At 33.7% G+C, this 14,155-nt stretch overlaps 1 long non-coding RNA gene across 1 annotated transcript in view; it reads left to right on the top strand.

Annotated features, from left to right (window-relative positions):
* The window catches only part of LOC117223366 (uncharacterized), a 122,686-nt gene extending 110,052 nt beyond the window's left edge, over nucleotides 1-12,634 (top strand). The window contains exon 4 of the long non-coding RNA XR_013033230.1: nucleotides 12,014-12,634. This is a non-coding gene — a long non-coding RNA (uncharacterized LOC117223366). The remainder of the gene's footprint in view (nucleotides 1-12,013) is intronic.
* Nucleotides 12,635-14,155: the final 1,521 nt, after the last annotated feature.

The raw sequence follows: 14,155 nt of genomic DNA, 5'->3' as shown, positions 1-14,155 counted from the left end.
CATTTTTTCATGGTTCATTTCTATAGATTATTTGGAAAAAGCATCTTCCGTTTTAGACATTTTAGTGTGAAATATTTTATTTTTGAATGGACACTATGAGAGTCTTTCCTGCACCTATCTTTTTTACCAATGTGTGAAATATTTAATTAATCTTACATTTCCAATTACTTTCGTTACTCTTTCGTTAAAAATAACCTGGAGAATTAATCCAAATAAAAAACAAATTGAAATACAAACCTTTAGATAGATTTATAATATTTATGCAAATGTCCATTTTTATAGATAACCTGTTTATATTATGGAACAGAATATCAATTTTATTTACTCTATTATTTATTGAAAACTATTCAAATAATATATTTGTGAGAAAAATTCTTTACAACAGTTAAGATAAATACTGCACGCAGCACTTTTTAAAATTAAAATAAGAAATATCTGATCACATTTATAATACGAATATTAAAATTAGTACGTAATTTTCTTCAAAGTCAGGCCAAATCTTGGGTAGATCTTGTTTCACAAGAAGATTGCAACACATCTTGCCACGATGAGAACGTAAACCAAAGCAAATTATCCGCCAACACGTGAACACACAAACTCTGTCACACGTGCACTCCAAGTTTCTTTCCCTAATGCAAGTTAAATATACAAAATTCGCCGCGCGCACGTAAACTTGTGTAATTTACTTACCACGGTGAAATTTCTGTGAAGATTTTAAAAGACGAAACCCTGTGTTCGCTAGAACTTCAGGAATCTTCGTTTGTAACATTTTTGAAGTTACTTCAAGAGCAACGTTGATGCCCTCGTTAAACCTGAGGAAAATATCAAATTACACGCTATAGTATTATGTCAGACTCCTCATTAATAGACTGCAAATTTTGTGCATTTACGGCAAAAATTAATGGGCGAATTTCGAAAGAGGAACTTTGAAGGAACTGGAAAATATTGGAAAATATTAAAACTATAAATATTATTATAATAAAATATATTTCTTTAATATGATGTTTCATTATTTTATTAGGAGCTATTGCAAGAATTCTTATTTTATGATATATCAAGTAAATTATTGTAAAAGCCACGATATTTACAATCTATATATTCCGAGCTTGAAGGTCTCGCTTTTTTTCAATACTTATTTTTGGAGAATGCTCTAATAATGTCAGTTCATGTGCTATGTGCTCCAAACCTATGTATTTTCACAGTGCATTTCTTCTCATTTACGTGATTCATTGATATTTACGTTGTTTTTTACAAAAATGACGCTGAACGTATGAGCAATGTCATCTGTTAGCATTATTTATAATTATTCGTAAAATAATAATTATACCTGAATGGTATGCTACTTTATTTCCATTGGCACGTAGAATATTTTCAGAAAAAGAAACCAAAATTTTGCAATTTTTCAACTCGTCAATTACGTCCGAAAATAAACCCAAAACTCTCGATCCAATCAATTCAAGTAAACAAAGATCTCCGTGTTCTCGATTCCATCGAACAAAAGACAAAAGCAGAATTGCACGGAACTCTAATTCACTCGATCTCTCGCGAAATCTCGTAGATTCTCGCGTACGATAAATCCCCGGCAAGCCGCGGTTCACCGGTTGCGAACAACTCGAGCCGCACAGTCGGCCGAGGATATTCGCGAGAAAGAAACATGTAATTCGGAGATGGCGGTTTCTATAGCGTATCCACTATTCGGCTAGCCCGAATAGAATGAAATTTCGAGGGAAAGGAAAACATGCGTCGCAAGCAGAAGATACCACCCCGAGCTCTGTCATCCGCGGATGCGATTCCGCATGCGAACAGCCGAAAATCGGGACGAGACAGCGTCGGCTTATTGGGTTCTTATGTTAAACAAAAACCATATATAATGGCACGCGACGTTCGGACGACGAAATCGTTGGACGCACGTGGCCCCCACCGTCGGAGTTTCATACGTTTCCTTCCTATTATTTACGATGTCGCAGAATACAGAGTGACGCGCACGAGAAAAATAAAAGGGGCAACAAGTCGCGGTGCGGCGGGAACGGCGCGGGGCCGCGGGGGCTGCGGCTAATGTAAAATCGAATTTTCCCTCGGTCGGATGGAAAACAAAGTGGAGGGAACAAAGAGAATATCTTCGGCGAGGAATAATTTTGTATCTCGGCTACGCCGAACGGCGGCGGAATAATTTTGTATCCCCGACGGTTTTGAATAATTCACCGGGGGAACCGTTTTGTTCCATCGATATGTCATGCGATTTGTAATATTACCGGGCGAAATGCCGGCTCTATCGTTGCCGCTCGCAATTAAAGAGTTTTCACTTTGCAATTCCTATTCCACCGTATGTCGAATATGTTCGCCTCCGCAGCCAGTTTAACCCTTAGCATGCTAAAATGCGATCGATGCTCTTTGCCGAAGGAAGGGTCCTTCAGACACCGTTGTTCCTCCTTGTTACGGCAGTTTTTATTGTGCTACATCAATAATGCGATGCAAACGAGACAAATCGTCTAAAAAGGCAGAGCCGAGGTTCGTACAATGCGACGTTCAATAATTCGTGACTAGATCAACGCGCGATGGACTGCGCCGTTTGCGAGGAATGTAAAGCGAATTTAACTACGAAACGGAGATATTCGTACTGTAACTCGGAATACGTAGCGCGACGAAGAGATAGTATACATCAAAATTAACGTGACTTCTAGTTATTTAATATTACAACTTTCTGTAATCGTTAGATATTGTGTTCTAGCAATTCGCGCGCATGTTATATTGAAGGAATTGCTTTTGTTTAGATGTCTTCATTTATTATGCACTCGATACTGTATACAGTGGCCCACGAAAGTGTTTGTACACCTTTTAAAACGCAATAACTATTTTAAAATTGAACTAAATAACTTGAAGTTTTGTTTATGACGGAGGAACTGGTATAGTAGACAGTGACTGAAATGCTTTCTTCTTTAATTTTCCTATTACCTGGAATGACGAAAGGAAAATAAAAATCTCTCGTTTTTTAACTTTTTTATCTGAGCCTTATAACGAAAATTTAAAAAAATGTCTTTCGTAGATCTCGGTAACTTATATGGAGGTTGAAAATTTTATCGAAATTGGTTCACGTTGCTATGAGTTGCAACAAATTAAAGATCGCAGAAATCGCAATTTTATCACGATTTTGGCCAGAAACTGTAAGAAATCTGCAGTTTTTAAAATCCCTCAATGTCTGTAGCTCGAAAAGCTCGCATGAAAAAGTTAAAAAACAAGCTTTTTCAATTTTTTCTTTTCATTCCAAGTGATGGTAAAATTAAAAAAAGCTTTCTAGCCATCATCTAGTAGACTAGTCTTCTAGACGATGACTGAAATGCTCCCTTTTTTTTTAAATTTTGTTATTACTTGGAATTACAACAACAAAAAATCCCTCGTTTTTGAACTTTTTTATCTGAACCTATAATGAATATTTAAAAAATGTTTTTCGTAGATCTCGGTAACTAATATGCTTATTGAAAATTTTATCGAAATCGATTCACGTTGTTATGAGATACAGCAAATTAAAGATCGCAGAAATCGCAGTTTTATCACGATTTTGATCAAAAACTGTAAGAAATCTGCAATTTCTAAAATCCTTCAACATCTGCAGCTTGACTCTGGATTGGCCGATTTCGATCAAATTTTCAGCACGAGTACAAGTTACCGAGATCTACAAAAGGCATTTTTTAAATTTTCGTTATAGGGTCAAATAAGAAATTTAAATTAATATAAAGGTTTTTAATTTTTTCTTTTCATTCCAAGTATGTAATAGCAATATTAAGAAAATGCTTTTTAGTCATCATCTAGTAGAGTAGTCCCTCTAGCATCTAAAAAAATTCATACTCATTTAGTCCAGTTTTGAAGAAGATATTGCGTTTTGAAAGGTGCACGAACACTTTTGTGGGTCACTGTATGTTTCTTTCTTTAATCATTTTAACTCGATATTGTTCGAACTACTTAGGTGAGAACAAAAGAATTTGTACGTCTCGATGCTAATAATTACATTAATCTTTAGATGCACATACACTTACTGATAAAAATTAAAAGATAAAGTAGTCGGTTGAAAATGATTGCAATATCTTCGAAATTGTTATAATACACGAAGAGATAATATTTTCTGCGTCAGTACACGACGAGTTTGTTTTCGAACATGCTTGTACAAGGACTGCGATTACATGAAGAAAACAAAAAATAACCGAGTGACAAAGTCGAGAAACAGAAAATTTTTGTGAGTTAAGTTCAGTCCATAACTTAACACTTTGACTGCCGCGGCAAACACCTCGAAAATTTCATAAAATTGAAGTATTTTATTCGGTGAAATAAAAATTGCACAGCACAAATTTGTGTGACATACGTTACTTTTCCAATATTCTTACCTGTTGCGAATCTTAATAAAATTAAGAAATTTTGATCGACAATTTTATTTAACAATTTTAAATAACTCTGTTATCCACATGTGGCGGTCAAAGTATAACATTACTAGCGTAATTATAATACGCTTTTTTAATAGTGCAATTATGATATACTTTATTAACAATATATGCAGGACAAATTTGATTAATAACATAATTATAATGCATTCTGCAGAAAGTTAGGAAAAATCGATTTTTATAATATAAATTTTCGCGAAGTCACGTGTACGTGACTCCGGCCGTCAAAGTGTCAAACAAACGTGTATTCAATGATGTTTAATATCCAACATTGATTTTACAATTTCTGAATTGGAATTCGAACCTGGAATGTATTTTTACAAAAATGAAATTGGATTTAAAAAACGAGATAAATCAGTATGTGATTTCAAAATTATACCGACAAATTTCAATAATATGGAAAATGTTATCGGGTTTCATTTCATACGAGTTAGCTGGTGTTTTATTTCCTTTATCGCATTCATTCATCAATGTTTCCTTTCGCATTTATTTCAGATTATACGAAATTATATTTATATAAATTATATTCCGTTCAGTGTTTATATTACTTTTGTTATGAATAAAGTAAAGTATTATTGTCATTTTTATTGTGAATATTGAAACTTTATGGCAAAATAAAGTCGAAGAACGAAAATTAAATGAGGCGAACTTAAATTGAAAATTGACAGATTTCAGAAATGGAATAATAAGCTGTTGAATTCTGAAACATTTAAACAATTCGAAATTCGAAGAATCATGTAAGTCTGTATCATTCCTTTTAATTTCAACGCTATAATAAGAGTAACAATAAGAAAAATTTTCACGTATAAAAGTTCAGAAATTCAATACAATTTCATCGAAATGATATCAACGTTTATACTCGATATTATTTCTCACATTTTCAACTTTCCTCGATTACTCGAACAGTTTCATATCGATTTGTGAAAATACCAAGAAAATACCAAGAACTTTCTCTTGTTTAAGTTTATGTTATTATGCTTTATATACTTCGATTGCAACGGACAGTGTGCAGCGATAACAATGACTGCGACTGTCAGAGCAATTCGAAGATGGTCCAAGATACCAGTATACGCGTGCATTATGGTGGTCTGGTCCAATCAACCGAAGGAAGACGATTTACATAATATATAATGAGATTGGCTTATTAGAAACGGTCTATCGAATCAAGCATCCGGTCGCCTCTATAAACCGCGTATGCAAATTGAAACACTGGGAACTGTTTCCAATACGTTTCGATTAGAACTACAATCGTTCCGTTCAGAAATAAATATTTATCGTCGAATTATCACGTTAACCGGTTATTTCTTATTACTAGGCTGCTAATCTCTATGCAAAATAAAAATTATCTATAGCAGTTGTACAGGACGACAGTTAAATAAAAATGTATTCTTTCCTTGAACAGTTTTAATAAATCGAATTAGAGTCAAATAAAAATGTATTCTTTCTTTCAACAGTTCTAATAAATTGAAAATAATGAACTGTTCCACAGGGTGTTCACACTAAAAGTCAATGTTCTTCTTGCAAATAGTAAACATTCGAAAAAAAAGTTGTTCAGAATGACGATATTTGACATATTTAACATATATTAACATGTATTAACATATTTGAATAACATATTTCGAATAATTACCACTCTTTCTAGCAAGCATTATAATTGTGTTCGCATTTTTTTTTACCTGGATTATTTCTTCAAAAAAATAAAAGCGCAGAGAAGAATTGCCTTCATGCGTTGTTAATTTTGTATGAAATTTTATTTTGAAAGATTGTTATAACGATTATAAATGACATTGTTTTTGGTTACAAATAACCATTATAGGTGACGAAAATTGTTTTCCTCTTTTCTTACAAATAATATCATCGGGAATATCGAGAATATTAATTCGTTAACCATTAATTACTAACTTTGACAACACATAAAAGTTCAATTTTTCTACTAATTGCAGTACACAAATTAAAACAAATCATTCTATCGATGATATTTGTCTATCAAATTATCGATATCAGATTGTACAGGTGGCTCATTTCAATAGTTAACAATTGTTAAAAACTACAGGGTGCCTCAAAATTATTGTACAAGCGGGAAATGAGAGGTTCTTCAGGTCATTTGAAGTAACATTTTCCTTAGCGAAAGTGCAATGCAAGGCTCCGTTTTCGAGTTATTAATGAAAAACAGTGACCAATGAGAGGCGAGATTAGTTGGCGCAAAGCAGCCGAGCCAATAAGCGGTCGAAGCCCAGTTCCGCTGATTGGCTCGGCCGCCTCGTGCGCCAGCCGAGCTCGCCTCTCATTGGTCACTGTTTTTCGTTAATAACTCGTAAACGAAGCCGCGGATTGCATTTTCGCTAAGGAAAAAGTTACTTCAAACGACTTCAGGAACCCCTCATTTCCCGCTTGTACAACAATTTTGGGACATCCTGTATAAAAACGAGCCGCAAGACTCGAATAATCGTATCTCCCCTTCCCAAATTCTCCATTTTTTATGCAAAATCTCAGCGTCACTTAGGAAGAATTTACTGCAACTGTTACTTTTTTGGCTATTATTTGCTTCCTGGTTGAATTCTTCCGACATCTCTTCGCTGCTCCATATTTCACTTAGCCATTCTTCCCCTAAATGCATAAGATCCGCAGTCCACTTATCGTACAAACTAAACGCTTTACTCTCGTACGACGTGAGAAAGAATTGGAGTCGCTCTCCAGGATTGCATACAGGACTGTAAAACGCGTATCCTCCGTTTAATAAGCCGGAGGATCGGCAAGTTCCATTTTGAAATTGCCGACAAAGCGTCGGGGAAAACGCCGCGAGCAACGTCGCGGATTGTTTGCAGATCGGAGATACGTTCTCGCTATTAATCACCTATATCAGTCACGTTCGATGGAATTTCTGCGGATAGGGATCGTTCATTCTATATGCCGTCGCGTTTGATGGTATAAATCTTATCTCGCGATTTGTCTCGTCCGGATGAAAAATATCTCTGCGACTTTATGACGAAAGATACACATGGCTCGAGTCTAGAACGAGTATGCCTACGTCTGACAGGGACGAGGTTCGTGTAACACTTTATCACCTGGATACCAGTGAAGCATACCACTGCGATAACTTTGTAATCCATTCTTTTTCAATCGTTTGCGAGCATCTCGAAAGAATTTATGTGCAGTTTATACCTGTAACTGGACTGCAGATCTTTGTGGAATATAAAAATTGTTCGTGTCGACCCATTAACTGCCACGATCCCTATTTGGAGATTTTAGAATTTTACATACACCACATGGCACGAAGAATATATACCAGGTGCGTTTTATAGTTTAATGGCATTTTATACGTATCAGTCAATATTGTGTGTAGCAGACAGTATGTATTTTGTGTTTCGTTCCTTTTCAACAAGTGAACAGATTTGAAAATCATCTGTAAGTTGAACGCAACAAAATTGTCATATTGGAAGCACGATATTTTTGGTTTGGTTTTTATATTATAATTAAATACTATACATAAATATGTAATTTAGAGGTTATAGTAACCATGTGTTACTTACTCATTCTTTTGTTTTTCATACAATAGAAAGAAATTTTTCTTTTTTTTTGTATCCATGCAACCTGTCACAATCCCTATTTGGGACTTTTTAAAAAATATAAAATATTTTAACAACATAATATAATTTGAGTATAATTATATTGTTGCACAACTTTGTGTGCGTATACATAACTTTTCCCGTTAAAAATTGAAAAAAAAATTTGGCAGTTAATGGGTTAATTGTAAGAAATAGAAGCTACATGAAACTGTCTTTCCTCTTTTAATAATTGTAATAAATTGAAAATAATATAATATAATAATAATAACAACAATAATAATAATAGTAATAATAAAATAAATATATAATAATTATTATTATAATAATTTTGTGTTTTATCCATTCATTTTTGTTATACATTACACTGTTTAATTTTTCAAAGAATGAAACCACCCCTTAATCTTAAAAAAAATTGACACATGCTTCACACTGATCGTAAAAAACGTGTTTCACAAATTATTTCATTAAATTTACTATATTTTACTATACCGTATCTTTCGTTCTATTAAACTTACAAAATTGTTAAAATGATGATAACTTATATTATTTTGCTTTTGTATACTTTTATCAAGAAAGATAGCACATATTCGGTAAATATGAAGCAATTTATGCCAACATTTCCACAAGGATCCGCTTCATAACTGCTTCAAAATAGAATCGCAAAGATCGCTATACTTTTAGCATTGCGTAACATTAGCGGGAAATATCCTCGCGCCTTTTAAACTGAAATAACTTGTTTAAAATTGTACCGTACGTCTTGAATATCTTCGAGATATTAGAGAGACTATTTCAGTGGACAGTGTCTAAAATCTGTGTCGCAAAAATAGTAAACTATTAACAAGTAAAAAGAATTCAACACGTTTGGTTAAAAAACAGTATGTTCCGTTTTAAAAATATTCCGTTCCGAAGATTTTAGTGAGTGAACAGTTGTGTTCTTTTCCAACAAAAAAAAAGTAGCACACGTTCCCTGAATATAAAAGAAACAATCGGGAGAAATAATGAATATATATATATATATATATATAATAATGTATATAATTATATATATAATAATATATATAATATATATAATATTATTATATATTATTATTATTATTATATATATTATAATTATTATATATAATAATATATATAACTATTCGCAGTGTCCCGAGAACAAAATCGCAAATATTAGTTTATTTTCTTCGTAATAAGCTCGGCTCCGCCTCGAGCAACGTCTGAATAAAATTAGTGGTGCTTTCCGAATGAAAAACGCTGTCGAATTTATTCGACAACCTAATATTACGGATCGAATGAACTCGGTATTATCAAGAGAACATCCCTTTCGTCGCGATCGAGCCGCTGCTCGGCCTGCGGAACGGAATAGAATACACCCGAAGGGTAGATTACATTTTCCGGCGGTGTTTCTTGAATGCGACGGAATACCTTTGACGTCCGCGAATCAATCGGGGATCCGTTCAATATACTTGGATTTCGTTTCGCCGGCGAGCGAGGAGAGATGTTTAATAAAATCCATGAAACGGTCCGACGAAGTCTGGCAGGATTTTTAAATGGCACTTCGTCATGATTCGTTCGGCATCCAGGTCCTCGATATTTATGAGGCAGTCATAAATTGCCATGGCCCACGAGAAATGATTTCAATGTAAAGTATTGTTAATACACCGCTCGCGGCTCGTTACCGGATACCTGGAATTGTATAAACAGTGCCGGCAATATCCTCCGCAGTCTGTCCATTATAATATCCGTTAATCGTACCCGGTTGTAATAACGCCGGAGATAATCGTGTTTTTCAGTTTATCTTGTTTGCCTCGAGTACTGTTCGGCCGTTCCGCCATCCTCGAGTCCCGCTAATTGTATTGATAAACAATGCTGTTGAAACATCTGCATTAACTGTTCTAATTATCTTTATGGTAATTGGTAAGGAGGCTAAACACACCGTGAGAATTTGCTGCGAGGCTCTGCGTGTTCGATCTGAATCGGGCCTTTTTTTTGCATCGGGATTGCGGTTTTCGCACGTTGTACAGTAAATTCTCCCTAATTGACGCTTAGATTGTGCACAAAAATGGACGATTTGGGAAGAGGAGATACGATTATTCGAGCATCGCGGCTCGTTTTTATAGTTACCGATTCTCTCAACAATTATACGAACTAAAAAAAACTAAACTAAACTAAAACTAAACTAAAACTAAACTAAAACTAAACTAAAACTAAACTAAAACTAAACTAAAACTAAACTAAAACTAAACTAAAACTAAACTAAAACTAAACTAAAACTAAACTAAAACTAAACTAAAACTAAACTAAAACTAAACTAAAACTAAACTAAAACTAAACTAAAACTAAACTAAAACTAAACTAAAACTAAACTAAAACTAAACTAAAACTAAACTAAAACTAAACTAAAACTAAACTAAAAACTAAACCGCTAGACTCGAATAATCGTATCTCCTCTTCCCAAATTGTTCATTTTTGTGTACAATCTGAGCGCCAATTAGGGAGAATTTGCTGTATTCCAGTTGTTAACATGCGCAGAGTACAGAACGCTCAATTTTTTAATACTAATTTTACCACTATTTTGTATATTTCTGTATCAAATTCGTTTTATAATCGTTTCAGGAGAAGTTGAGAAATCAATCGACGAATAGAAATGAATTTTAACCCTTGCATACAATTGCAGAAATCCAACGCAGTAATTTTCACACGTTAAATATACAATATATTATGCACATACAATATACAATGTTTATATATTGCAGCAGAGTGTAGACTTGAACTGTATAGAATGTGAATTTGATATTTAAAAACTGGATAAATGTGAACTGACATTTAAACGTTTTAAACGTGACATTTAAATAGTGTAACATTCTTTTGTTACTGAGTCAAATTGTGCATTCAAAGGTTGAAATAAAAATTTTAAAAATGTATTCTGACCTCTTTGATAAGAGCAGAATTTAATTAAAATTTTAAATGCTGTCTGTCGACCTCTTTCGTAACAGTTGTGTTAATTTATAGAGAGAAGTAATTCTAAACTTGACACATTTGTAATTGAGCTACACACGGCGTTTTTAAATTATATACTTCAGTCTATGTGGAATTTTGATGTCTATATCTTACAACTGAAATTGACGTAGTTATAATCTTTAGATTGTGAACATTTCAAATTTCTGATTTATATAGATCCAATATATAAATTCTCGATTATTCTTTTCTGTTAAAAAATCTGTTGCATTAAAAATTAAATATATTAAGGCATTATAAAAAGTTATATTTGATATCTATATTTTCGACTTCGGATTCGTGTAAACGCAAACCACAATCTATGAACATTCAATTTGTTAAGAATATAGTTAAGAATAATACAATATTGTTAATAATATTATATTATTATATATTGTTAATAATATTGTTAAGAATAATATCTTGTTTTCAACACTGCAATTATTAGGCTAGTTGTGATAGATTCTTCGAAAATTATTAAAATCATAAAAATCTCTTCATGAGAAATGTTTAAATAATTCTTCCTATTAAAGTACGAGTAACAATAAAAATTGTACCACGTGTGAACAATTACAATCCTGTTATTATAATTTTATTTTCTTATAAAAAGGCTTGGACTGATTCTCAACTTCTCTTCGGTTAAAAATATTCCATTAAAAATCGAACAAAATATAACAGAATATTATTTAAACTTACATTTAGTACCGTTCGTATCCTGAATTTATTCAAAAGTAAAGTTGGCTGCTATTGCATAATTTGTCTAAGATTCACCGCTTAATTAAACTAAATTGCATATTAAGTATCCTACAAACATTTATATGTTTCTAAAAAGAAAAGCAGAAAACACGATGTAGCAGTGAAAATTTCCTAAAAATTCTCAAACGAATACGAAACTTGTATGAAACGTATAAAAAATTCAATTTCTTTTAAAATCGTTGCACGAAACCGAAATTGTCGATGAGTTCTCTGAAAAATTGCTGCAAAACGATCTCTGACGATACATTTTATTTCTCGTTCCAGGTGAAAAGCGACGTTTACATTTCCGGTCAGAAGCGCGGAAGCTGTAATTCCGGTAAGTGTCTAAAACCAATGATGAAAATTGCGTTTCGCGTGGAACACCGATACCGAAATTTGACGAATGGCAACGAACGAGCTGGGCCCGTTATTGTGCGCGCGGGCCACCATTTTTTTTTCGCGGAAATTATTTTTCCACCGTACCGGAAGAAGAGAAATGGAGAAATCCGAAATAATAGTGACGGTGTATAGTTTTCATTGTTCAAAAACGCGTGTATTAAGGTGAAAATATACGAGCATTATAAATATCGTTTTATGAAATGTTACGAGAGCGTAAATGTCGTCCACCGCCCGGCCAATTCAATTTATCCTGCCCGCGGTTGTTGTTTTTTTTTCACATCCGCCGTTAACAAAAATGGCGGGCGGGAGCGCGCGAGCGCGTCGGACGGAATTCCCGTATTTATGGCAATCGCGTTTCGATGATAAATTCGGCCCGCGTAATTAATGCAAATTTATTAATACGCGAATTATACCGAGTCCCGGCCCAAAAAGCCACTTTAATCAGATTATTTCCGACCGGGGCGGGCGCAAAAAAAAAAAAGAAAAAAAAGAAAAAAGAAAAGAAAAGGGAAACGAAGAATGAAAAGACGAATATTGAAGGAGTACCTGAGCGGATTAAAATTGAATTGTATTTTAAATTCATTTCATAATGAGCCCAGCGCGTAAAGCGATCGCGGATAGGAGCCGGTGGGAGGGACGGTCTTATTTCATTTTCCACTACTTTCCCGTAAGCGGTTAAAAATAAATTCTCGCATCATTTAATGCCCGCTGGAAGTGCAGTTTATCTAGTTTCGAAACTTAACCGGATTGCGTCACCGGAAAAGACCCAGGATAATTCTCTGCGAGGCGCAACGTAGTTACGACACGTGCGAAGTACGGTTGCCTCGAGTAATATTTATCTCCACTATCGAGGCATTTCTTGTTGCACTGGGAAACCCGATGATAATGGAACTCTTCCTTCCTCCGGCTTTTATTAACGCGTTAATATTCCACCACCGTTTTATCTGTCCACCTTTGTGTTTTTAATAGAACGGCAACGGTGTATGCTCAACCGAAACCACGTGTGCGATAGTTCCTCATTATGGGTGTACAGTCGCCGACGAAAATATTCGAGTGTCCTTTTACTTTTTGAAAATTTCATCGGATGGCTTGAATTTTCTTTAAACACACTAGTTTAGCAAACAATGTCCCAAAGAAGTTTTGTTAATAGTACAATTGATTGAAATGTGTGACAAGAGAATACTAAGAATAATTTGTAATTTTCTTAAACAATGTTCTATAAAAAAAATATTGTACTACTAACAGTGGCTAAAATGAAAAAGATTTGCATGTAACAACATTGTATGTATTTGTCAAACAAACCATCTGGTTTAAAGCATTGATAAATAAAAAAAGAAAAAAAATAATAATAATAATGATAAAAATAACATTTTCATTGCAGAACGATTTTTTGGAGATATTACAGGAACTATTTAACCGGACAGTATTTGCATAAAATTTTACGTCAAGTAAACTTCTCGATAACAACAAATGTTTTGCTATAAATAATTTGAAACCCTCATCAAAATGCAGCAAAGTTGCTCGCATACCTTTCCATTTTAACTGGTTTCGCATACTTCCGTATGTGGTAAATAAATTCCGATATCTGGAACAGCACACAAAACGCGAACGAATAATAATTATCATAAATAATTTAGCTCAGCTACCAAAATATGGAAGCGTTATTAGTATGCGTACTTCTTTCTGTTTTCATGTATTTTGCATTTCTGCTGATACTGCAGATAAATTTCCATACCCGAAGCATACCAGGCACATTCGACGCAAAAAGTAATTACAATAAATTTATCATTATAAATAACATAAATAAATAGCGCTTCTCGTTATAGATGCGATACAGAAATGATATTTGTGCGCATATTTCTTAACATTTTATTGTATCTTGCATGCTTACAGACCTTGTAAAGCAATTTTTATATCTGGAGCAACATGTTAAAATAATAATCATATTATTATGAATAATGTAGCTCTCTTGGGGTGCAATATTAAAATGTTAGCACGCATGCTCCTCATATTATTTTACTATACACT

The sequence above is a fragment of the Megalopta genalis genome, chromosome 4 (genome assembly GCF_051020955.1).
Source record: "Megalopta genalis isolate 19385.01 chromosome 4, iyMegGena1_principal, whole genome shotgun sequence".
Classification (NCBI taxonomy): domain Eukaryota; kingdom Metazoa; phylum Arthropoda; class Insecta; order Hymenoptera; family Halictidae; genus Megalopta; species Megalopta genalis.
Note: the sequence above shows the minus strand (reverse complement) of the source record. Positions and strands in the feature narration are given on the sequence as shown.